This window comes from Trachypithecus francoisi, unplaced genomic scaffold (assembly GCF_009764315.1).
Source record: "Trachypithecus francoisi isolate TF-2019V2 unplaced genomic scaffold, Tfra_2.0 Contig00101_ERROPOS395535, whole genome shotgun sequence".
Lineage (NCBI taxonomy): Eukaryota > Metazoa > Chordata > Mammalia > Primates > Cercopithecidae > Trachypithecus > Trachypithecus francoisi.
In genome coordinates this window covers 1,235-9,277 of record NW_022680473.1, presented here as the reverse complement: position 1 = coordinate 9,277, position 8,043 = coordinate 1,235, and the positions used below count along the sequence as shown (strand labels likewise).

The 8,043-nt window shown below is 43.4% G+C and overlaps 1 non-coding gene across 1 annotated transcript; it reads right to left on the bottom strand.

Moving 5' to 3' along the window:
• Nucleotides 1-337: 337 nt before the first annotated feature.
• Nucleotides 338-471, bottom strand: LOC117098025. Its single transcript, XR_004443156.1, has one exon. It is a non-coding gene; the product is annotated as a small nucleolar RNA SNORA48 (small nucleolar RNA).
• Nucleotides 472-8,043: the final 7,572 nt, after the last annotated feature.

Here is an 8,043-nt window from a genome sequence, read left to right as displayed (position 1 = left end):
GTTAACAGGAAACTGAACACAAGTCCTTCTCACGTCAGGATTTTCCGGAGCACAGACTGACCTTTTACAACTCCACAGTAAAAACCAGTGACTTCTGAAGAGGGATTCTGAATCATATTTTCCCCCAAGGATTGGAAGAGTCACTTTTTCATGTGTCATCCTCACTTGTTGGGGACATGTGTGTGTGGCTTCATGATTGATTGCCTTATGCAAACTCTAATTTTGTACACAAGTCTACACTGGTTATTCTACATAGGTGGTCCAATTCCCCATTGATTTGCCCCTTTTCCTGCCATGCTGTTATCCCTAAAATGAGCTTTACTTTTTTTTTTTTTTTAAATGTGTCCAAGGCATGAATCAGGCATAGGCACAGATGAGAAGCCAAGCTGGGATGAACAAGGGGTTGCTTTGTCCCTGGTGATATGAGACGGGCACCACCAACCAGATGCCACTCTATCCAGGTCAGGAACATAAAATGAGCTTCTTAGGGCAAATCAGAAGGGCACTCAAGGAGAGTCAGAGATAGTGTTTGGATCTGTGTTCCCACCAAATCTCATGTCAAACTGTATTCCCCAGTTTTGGAGGTGGGGCCTGGAGAGAGGTGATTGGCTCATAGGGATGTTACTGGTCCTCAAACTGACCCTTTTCTCATTTTAATAGTAAAAAGCACACCTGCGGGTAGAGATATAAGATGCTAATGAGACCTGCAGTCCATGAACAAGCATGTACGGCTACTGCGCATGTGCACCCAGAGGACCACCCAGAACATGCTTACTAGCAACACCTCTTTCCACCTCCTTATGAATCATCATGTAAGACTCCCATAAAGGGAGTTTCTCCAGCAATAATCAATACTCTCTCACCCTAACTAGCTGCCTGCCCTGAATCTCCTTTCTCAGGGTATACTCTCTATTCTCCCACTGACTTGCAAAATACTCTTTTTGTTTTGCAATAATTTACTCTATGCTGCATCTCATCTGTGTGTCTGTGTTTAAATTATTTTAAACTATGAAGACAAGAATCAAGGTATCACAGCAGCCGTCAGTAATGTGAGAACGGACTAATATGAACAGAAAATGAGGAAACCGGCTATCAGGTAGCAGGACGAGAAAGCCCCTAATCTCATCCTGCAAACAACCTGCACCACACCAGGCTCACAGGCCCTCCTGAATCCTTCCAAGCTCACAATATCCCCCATGTTCTCCCAAGCTCAAAGTGGCCTCCACATCTTCCCAAGCTCTCACTCACTCACAGTCCATGTCCTCCAAATTATATTTCTCAGAAGATTCCACAACTTTCTTTTCCTGCCTCTTCCCTGCAGGCAGAGGTTAGAATCAGCCTCTCTGGTCAGCCTCATCTGAACTCCTTTTTCTGTCTTTTCTTCCCATTCGTTCATAATCAGTGCTTTTATTAACGTCTCCACACTTGGACATCTTAGGTGAAATGTGCTCCCTGTGGGGCTCTGACGGATACCCCATCTTCATTCATTCATTTCTATAAAGGAACTTGAGGCTTGCAACCTGTTCACTGTTCAATTTGCCTTTTTAAACCCAGCCTCATATTCCACCATCCTACAGAAACCCCCATGGCTCCACAGTCTCCCAAAAGTAAATTTAGGGGGAAAATAGCAACTTGATATACAACTTGCACGATTTTCTCTGTTGATTTCACCTTTCTGATTTGGCTGAAGTTTCACAATGCAGGGATATCATCATCACTCTTCCAACAGGAAGAAACGTTTTTCTTCAATCCCCGGCAAACTGGAGAACTAACAGATGAGTAGCACTGGCACTCAAAATATTTAGACACATATGAGGGCATTTCTTGCCCAAAACGACAGCTTAACTTGACTGCTACTGTTTACCGTAATGTTAGGAGGCTTGTGCATTTTTCTGACCCTCCAGCAAAGGTGAAGATCAGTCATCCAATAACTGATGTCACAAAACAGATGTCATGAAGCAAACATCTGCAATGGTGTAGCAGGACGAGCCGCAGACGAAACTCCTCAGACACTGAGTTAAAGAAGGAAGAGGTTTATTCGGCCGGGGGCACCAGCAAGACTCCTGTCTCAAGAGCCGAGCTCCTCAAGTGAGCAATTCCTGTCCCTTTTAAGGGCTCACACCTCTAAGAGGGTACATATGACAGGGTCGTGGTCAATTCAGCAAGCAGGCGGTACGTGACTGGGGGCTGCATGCACCAGTAATTAGATTGGAACAAACAGGACAGGGATTTTCACAGTGCATTTCTATACAATGTCTGTAATCTATACATAACATAACCGATTAGGTCAGGGGTTGATTTTTAACTACCAGGCCCAGGGTGTGGCGGCAGGCTGTCTGCTTGGGGGTTTCATTGCTGCCTTTTAGTTTTTACTTTTTCTTTCTTTGGAGGCAGAAATTGGGCATAAGACAGTATGAGGGGTGGTCTCCTCCTTTAATGGAACAGGAAGCTTACTCTTCCTAGCTTGGAAACAATGGTCAACAAGGGTACCTGGTAAAGATGGAGAGTTAACTCTGCGAAGTGTGCTGGGGAAATGCTAATTTTCTCACACTTTCCATGCTCATGCTGAGTCCCTGGGGCAGCATGACCAAGAGCTCTAAGAAGAGAAGGAGAATCTCTTTCCATTTACCCCCACTCCAAACATGCATGCAAACAAATGGGTGCATCAATAGAGTAAGTTCACACTCTTCTACCAAAGAGTTCAATAAACTGACAATTACATGATCCTATTTGGGGGTCAAAACATAGAAATTTTGGTTTCTTCCAATAATAACAACTTTGCACTAGTAGTTCACTATCTAGAGCAAATAAACGAGAGAAGCATGATGACTATGAAATAAAAATCACAACTGAGTCAGACTTTTAGAAAGGAGACAGTATGTATTCACTGACAGCCAGATATTTCAGCAAGATGTACCAGGTAGTTGTTCTTGAGAGAATAATAACAGATGAATCTCAGGTTCAGAAAAGGCGAAAGTAAAAACAACAAACCTGAATGCTACATACCACTTGGAACAAGAATGTTCAAAAAAAATATGACTTCAAGATGCTCAGGAACTAGATCCCTTCCTTTTATCTCTTCTACCACCCTAATACATGACTTTCATCTTCAAGTTTGCCTCATGACTCAGTGTGAATGCTGAAGCTCCAGCCATCATATCTACATCCCAGAAAGCAGATGAGGGAGCAGTGAGGAACAAAATGGCGTCTGTGCCAAGTGAATTAGCTCTTTCTCTGCATTCTTCCTAAATGTCCCATGACATTTCTACTGCAATCCTATTGAACTTAGTTACTTGCCCCAACTAGTTGAATGAGAGGCTAGCAACTATAGTTTGCTTGCTAAGTTTGAAACATTACCACCCCCCAAAAAATTTGAATTCACTTGAGAATGGACTTCGGGGCAGGCTCAGTGGTTCATACTTGTAATCCCAATACTTTGGGAGGCTGAAGCAGGAAGATCACTTGAGGCCAGGAGTTCAAGACCAGCCTGGGCAACATGGCAAAACCCTGTCTCTACAAAAAATTAGCTGGGCATGTTAGCAAGTACCTGTAGTCCCAGCTACTTGGGAGGCTGAGGCAGGAGAATCACTTGAACCCAGCAGATGGAGCTTGCAGTGAGCCAAGACTGTGCCACTGCACTTCAGCCTGGGCAATGAGAGTGAAACTCTATCTCAAAAAAAAAAAAAAAAAAAAAGAGCGAGAGCGAGAGAATGGACTGCAGTTATCAAATACCAGTTTCTGCTCCAAATACCATGGAATAACCGACTTGATGAGAGCTTAGAGATGACAGCTTAGAGATGGGTCACTGAAGATATGTGAGCCACAAACACCAACTTCTAGAAAAGCAGTGTACACTCCTCTGCAGGCTCACTCCCAAGCAAGCCAATTGTTCACTGTGGCGTTTGGGTCTCCTGTCCCTTGCTCCACTCTCCCCACACATCCCCAGTCACCCTGGAGGTCGGAATCTGAAATGGGTCAGCAGGGCTGCTGTCTTCGGGAGGCTCCAGGGAAATCATTTCTTGCTTTTTTCTAACTTCTAGGGGCTGCCTGCATTCCTTGGCTCATGGCTCCTTCCTCTGTCTTCAAAACCAGAAGTGTTGCTTCACCTCCACCTTCTCTGTCTGTCTCTGCCTCTCTCTATCTCTCCTTCTGCCTCTGTCTATCTCAACCTCTGTCTCTCTTTCTGCCTCTGTCTCTGTCTGTCTCCCTCTCTCTGCCTTTCTGTCCTCCGTTCTCTGTCTCTCTTTCTCTGTCTCTCTGTCTCTCTCTCTCTCTCTCCTTGTGTCTCTTTGTCTCTCCCTGTCTCTTTGTCTCTGTCTCTTTCTCTCTCTGTCTCTCTGTTTTTCCATCTCTCTTTGTCTCTCTCTCTTTGTGTGTGTGTGTGTGTCTCTGTGTGTCCCTCTCTGTCTCTGTCTTCCTTCTCTTTCTCTGTCTCTGTCTCTTTCTCTCTCTCTCTCTCTGTCTCTGCTTTCTTCATCACACGTCTTGACTCCTTGCTGCTGCCCTCTTCCAAGGAGCTTGGTGTTACACTGAGCTCATCTGAATAATCCAGAATAGTCTCCCCTCTCAAGAGCCTTAATCTGGAAAGTCCTGTTTGCCATGTAATGTAAAAGATTCACAGGTTTCTGAGATTAGGACATGAACATCTGGGGGCAGGGGAGACCCATGTTGCAGCCCATGGCAACCACTTTAGGATTCTAAATAAAACAATAGTGTCAGCCAGGCACAGTGGCTCACACCTGTAGTCCCAGCTATTCAGGAGGCTGAGGTGGGAGGATCGCTTAAGCCCAGGGGTGAGCTACGACTGCACCACTGCACTTCAGCCGGGGCAACAGAGCAAGACCCTGTCTCAAAATAAACGCATTAATTAATTCAATAGAACAGAATTTGTTTTTCTAAAAGGTATTTACTGTTTTGATGACTGTTACCTGAATGTTTCAGGTAATGATTATTTATTTATTTATTATTTATTTATTTATTTATTTATTTATAGAGATGGGCTCTTGCTTTGTTGCCCAGGCTGGAATACAGCGGTCCAATCATAGCTCATTGCAGCAGTGACTTCCTGGGCTCAAATGATCCTTCCACTTCAGGCTCCCGAGGAGCTGGGACAACAAGTGTGCACTACCACTCCCTGCTTATTTTTCAAAAGATTTTAGCAGAGACGAGGTCTCATTATGTTGCTCAGGCTGGTCCAGAACTCCTGGGCTCATGTGGTCCTCCCACCTCAACCTCCCAACGTGCTGGGATTACAAGTGTGAGCTACCAAACCTGGCCATGCTGATTTTAAAGCCTATTTAAATCTTAAAGCATTACATTGTACTCCATTTGATGGCATAATAATATTTGCGACCATGTTCATATGATGGTGCTTAAACATGTGAGTGTTCAAAGAAAGAACCACTGTTGCAGACTGACATCAATGTTTAGAATGCCTTGTGGACATAAATATCACAAAGAAAAAAAGAAGTGGTTTTCTTTCGCCCTCAGAAGACTACTTGGTGAATAAACCAGTGACATTTCACGTTAAAGAGAAAATTAAGCAGGTAGGGTTTGCTTCAAAGTAAATGTGTGCTGAGCATAGGAGAATAAGAAGTGGAGAAACCTTGTATATTGGAAAGGGTAAAGTTAACTCTTGGAGTGTGGCTAAAATTCAAGGTAAGGAACACAGTAAGTTATCAGAACATGAATAATTAAGGTAATACAGATAGAGTTTTACAAATTCAGTTTGCAAAACAAATATCCAAACAATGGCTGAATAATTAGTAAGATCTATAGTTTAGCATTTAACAAAAAAGGTCCACTTCAGATGCTGATCTGTGAGCAATCTGTGTCTATCTCCATCCCTCTTTAGAGCACAGCGGTCATATATCCAGTATAGTATGATAGATATGCCAGGAGCAGTGGCTCACACCTGTAACCCCAGCACTTTGGGAGGCTGAGGCGGGCGGATCACCAGAGGTCAGGAGTTCAAGACCAGCCTGGCCAAACCTCGTCTCTACTAAAAATACAAAAAATAATATAAGCAGCCACTTTTCCCCAGCACATGGGGTCTCCTCTCTAGGCTTTGGAGCCCCCTCCCTCTGTCTCTGTACAGGGGAGCTTCTTCCATCTTTCTTCTCCCTTCTTTCTTTCTATTAAACTCTCTGCTCCTTAAAGCCAAAAAAAAGATCAAAAAAATACAAATACAAATACAAAATATAGCCAGGTGTGGTGATGCACGCCTGTAATCCCTGCTAATCGGGAGGCTGAGGCAGGAGAATTGCTTGGACTTGAGAGGCGGAGGTTGCAGTAAGCTGAGATCATGCCACTGCACTCCAGCCTCGGCGACAGGGTGAGACTCCATTTAAAAAAAAAAAGAAGAAGAAGAATATGATAGAAAGATAGATAATAAAATAATAGATTAACAGATGATACATGATAGGTAAGGTAAGTAGATGATAGATAAAGTGATAGGTTAATAGGTAACATATAAACACAATAACAGATGATAGAGATGATATGTAAATAGACAATACAGAAAATGATAGATCCATAGGTGATAGACATGATAGATAGCTAGACAGATGACTGATAGAAAGATAATAGATGACTACTTGACAGAAAGATATAGACAAATAGAAGACAGGTAGATAGATATGATAGGAAGATGATAAATGATAGACAATAGATAGATAGGATAGATGATAAGACAGATGATAGATATAATAGATGATAAATGCATATGATAGATATGATAGACAGATAGATAATAGCTAGCTAGCTAGCTAGATAGATAGATAGATAGATCAGTAGACAGTACATACATACTTCTGTTTCTATGGCCACTTGTTAAATAAATGCCTAATGTTTTATATGTTGACATATAAAAGCGTGTGTTCAGCCCAACTTCCACTGTGAAAAACAGCACTTGAAATCTAACACCACTCAAAGAATTTGGTGCATTTTCTTGGCTGTAGTGCTGGTCAAGTTTGGCCCCAGCTGCCTAGACTAAGTGGCAGAATCAGGATAGGTGGCCAGAGCAGTGTGGAGCCCCATCACCCCACTCAACAATGACATAAACGTGAAGTGAGGGCTGGACTCAGGAGAGAAGAGGTTGGATATAGTGGACAAGTCACCAAGATTCAGAGTCTACCACGGAACTCAGACAGTGGGGCTTACAGTGGGATGGACAGAGCAGGACACAGGGCCAGGACGGTGACTTAGTGGGTCCACATGAATACTCATTGATGGTAGTTAGTAAAGAGGGGACTTTTTTGTGGAGTCAAGATCCAAGCCATGGGAACTCTGTCATCTGGTCCCAAAAACTGAGACCTAAAAAGGCTTTTATCTCTGAAGAATTTTGACAAACGCATACTTACTTACCTGACCAAGACAACAGCATCAAAATATAGAAGATAAGGGGCAAAAAGAGAGAACAAGGTACTGGGTTTCCCCAATATCTTTCAGGGACATTACTAAGCTCTTAAGATGAAACACATCCCATAACCCACAGCACCACCAGGAGATGGGCACTATCTCATCTTCATCTTAACAAATAAGACAATGGACGCTCAGAGAGATTACAGAATGTGGCCAGGTTTCCACAAGCAACAAGCAGAAACACCATTGCTTGTAAGAACCTGATCTATAATAGTGCAAAGGCAGTCTAACACTTATTTACAGTTCAAAGGATTGTAACAAGTAGATTTTTTTTCTGTTACCCACCCTCCCACCCCGCCTGCTTCATATTTTCACTAGCCAGCATGTAAATTATAAGCAGAGGTCCGGTGCAGTGGCTCACGCTTGTAATCTCAGCACTTTGGGAGGCCGTGGTGGGTGAATCACTTGAGGTCAGGAGTTCGAGACCAGCCTGGCCAACATGGTGAAACTCCGTCTCTACTAAAAATACAAAAATTAGCCAGGCGTAGTGACGCATTCCTGTAGTCCCAGTTACTCGGGAGGCTGAGACAGGAGAATTGCTTGAACCTGGGAAGTGGAGGTTTCAGTGAACTGAGATCGCACCACTGCACTCCAGCCTGGGCGACAAAGCCAGACTCCATC